Source organism: Capsicum annuum, chromosome 3 (assembly GCF_002878395.1).
Source record: "Capsicum annuum cultivar UCD-10X-F1 chromosome 3, UCD10Xv1.1, whole genome shotgun sequence".
Classification (NCBI taxonomy): Eukaryota; Viridiplantae; Streptophyta; class Magnoliopsida; order Solanales; family Solanaceae; genus Capsicum; species Capsicum annuum.
In genome coordinates, this window is record NC_061113.1 from 263,487,839 (window position 1) to 263,490,885 (window position 3,047).

The following is a 3,047-nucleotide window of genomic DNA, read 5'->3' on the forward strand; positions in this document are numbered from 1 at the left end:
TCTTTGTGTGGTTTAATTATCATTTAATATCCTTATAGATTAAACCACACAAAGATTACTCAATTCGATCCATTAATATAATTAAACCACACAAAGATTACTCAATTCGATCCATTAATTTAATTAAACCACAAAAATATATATATATATATATATATATATATATATATATATATTTTTAAAATATTATTTTTAATTTTGAACTTATAATTTTAAAATTTAACGTATTTAATGATAAGAATCTAAAAATCAAGCTGGTCAAATTTATATCTTAAATCTACCTTTTTGTCACAGTGCACCCATCCTCAGAAAATCCTAACTACGCCTTTAAGTACAAAGAGCAATCATCTATCTTCAACTACTCATACGCAACATACACGTCTTTAATGGTTGGCAATTTCATACAACAAAGTGAGATTTTTGATAGCAAGACGTCTTGATAACAAACAAAAGAAAAGACAAGCAGTTAAAGCTCAAAGTATAACGTAGCTGAACAATAAAAGTACAAATGTTATATATATAAAAAAAGAAAAAATACCTATCTTTTATTAGAAATATTGTAAACTTTGAATCAAACAAATTAAATCTTCACATTAATAAATAATTTTTTTACAATAATATCCAAGATAATATATTACAAATACACGACTAAAGTCTTATTACAAAATGGATTATTGGACGGTCTCCGTTTTTGTTAACATTGTCTGTTGATAAGGTGACAGTGACGGTTTCTGCAAATTTAGTTTGTGATAACCCGTGTTTGGTGTTCTTGAATTTGGAGACTGCCTTAAAGCCGAGGTATTCGTTAGGGGCAAAGATAGATGATATGGGTTTGGTTCCTAGAGTGAAGGGTCCTTCATTGTTAAGAGCAATCAGGATGACAAAAAAGCGGTTTATCAAGGCCTTTATAAGTTGCCATCCAGAAGATGTGGCTCTTGAATTCATGGAGTGCTATAGAAGTGTTAAACGTGTTAGAAGGTTGGCAGAATCATCCAAGAAGCAAATATGCAAAGGATTTCCCTTTTGAACATATGTTCCAATCCAACAGATACATGATTTCCCGTTATCATTTGAGTCTGTTTGTTATTGAATTCTTTCATTTTTCATCGACAAAAAGTACTTGATTGGGATGTTTGATTGTTGGTTTAAAGTATAGCCAATACGAATGACATTCTGTTGTACAATTAGATGTAGGTTAATTGTAGATGAATTGGAGTATAGCTGAAATTACCTTAGCTTGTTAAATACTAGTAAGATTAATAAAGTTCATAAGTCTCTGGATTTGCTGAGTTTATCCATGTCTTTTCTTGCACTTTTGAGTACCCAGAGTATATAGAGTGGTTGGGATCCGTTAACTTTAAGCTTTGCTTATGGCGTAGAAGACTTGAAGCTCCTATCTTTTCTGCAGCATCATTTTGATGGAGTTCACTGGTATTTATATAATTACAGCTGTAGTTTCCTTTGAAAGGTAAATACCGTTGAACATGCACTTCATATCAGTTTGACAGCTGATTCTGTAACCTCAAAGACCAGTAAATTGGCGTAATGTCAGGTGTCAACAACTTTATTAGCTGGAGTTATCAGCTCATACCCGGACAATCAAACAGGTAATGGTAATCCCTGAAGAAAAATTATTCACTTAAGTGTGCTTACTGTAAGTATCATACCTAATATTTTGTACTAATAAATAAGATGAGACCTGGTTTTAGTATAAAGTTAATGTCAACTTATAACTTGGCTAACCGGGCGGGACTGTAGTATTGACTTCCATATCTCTGCTTTTGGGCGATCTAGTAAATCTGTGAAGAAAATTACTGAATTGGCTTAGACGCATGCAATTGCCACAGGCTACAGCTCAATGGATATTGGATTAAAATCAAACACTGATGATACTTCTTATCGTGAAAGTAACTTTGCTTTATTCTATTTGTTAGATGATTAACTCTAATATTTTGGGTGATTATGCTTGTATGAGGAGTGCAGAGTGTTAGGGTTTTTGCCCTGATTTTCTTACTATATTTAAGTTTTATTTTTTCTTAGAAGGAAAATAAAAGTTACCATAATTACTTTTATTTTTTCTGAAAGAAAAAAATATAATTCTTTTCCATATTTGGCTAAACTCTTTGTCCACAATAACCTCTAAATCAGAATACAAAATTAGGTCGAGACATGCCCCGACCATGAAAATAGAACTCTTTAATTCCCAAAATCTAAAAAGAAACATAAGGATATGGCAAAACTTTTCAAATGATGGAGGCTCACCACTTCATTACAGCTCAATAGATACCCATTCCACCTAAGACTAAACAGGACAAAGCAAAGAATCCTAGGACCTTACATCATGAAATAATGCTGCTTCCAGGGACGATCAGTGGGATAAACACTGGCATGTAACTCGGGGAAGTGATAAAAAAATGTCATTTCCAAAATAAGTCAAAACCACATACACACATTCATATATACATATATAGACGATGTCGAGATAAGGTAAAGGGTCATGAACATAAAATTTTAAAATCATTAACCTAGACTGTGTAGCTCTATCCGTCCTAAGGCACCTACGGGCTATATGGGTTTAGCTTCCCCTGCTTAAAAGGCCCTAGCGTGTGTTAGCTGCGCTAACCGAGGAAATCCGAGGGTGAGCTGGAGACACCAAGGCTCCAACCATCTCCAAAATTATATAATGTATGAACTATGAACACAGTCATAAAACCTCTATGCTAGCAAACGTGGTTTGTAGTATTGGTCCCCCAGATCTCCACCTTTATGGCGAGCAATACAATACCTCTCCCACCCCGGGATCAGTTCAAGGAGTTTGTGGATGAGGATGTCATAGAACAGGATCAGGCAACACCAGTTAGGGTGCAACTCTTCCTCTGATATCTTTTGAGATGGTTCAGTAGGTGCTTACTTTTCTGAGTGGACGGCCGGTACTGGATTCATTCCTGTTATGCCTGCTTATTAACTTTTAGGTGCTCAGCCAACAACGACTATTGCACCTAGGATGGGAGGGGCCTTGGGGACTGAGATTTTTCCTCACCTGGTGT

General features: G+C 34.8%; 1 long non-coding RNA gene across 1 annotated transcript; it reads left to right on the forward strand.

The window, feature by feature from the left end:
• The first annotated feature begins 328 nt into the window (after nucleotides 1-328).
• Nucleotides 329-2,209, forward strand: LOC124897231. Its single transcript, XR_007053955.1, has 2 exons — nucleotides 329-1,468; nucleotides 1,553-2,209. It is a non-coding gene; the product is annotated as an uncharacterized LOC124897231 (long non-coding RNA).
• Nucleotides 2,210-3,047: the final 838 nt, after the last annotated feature.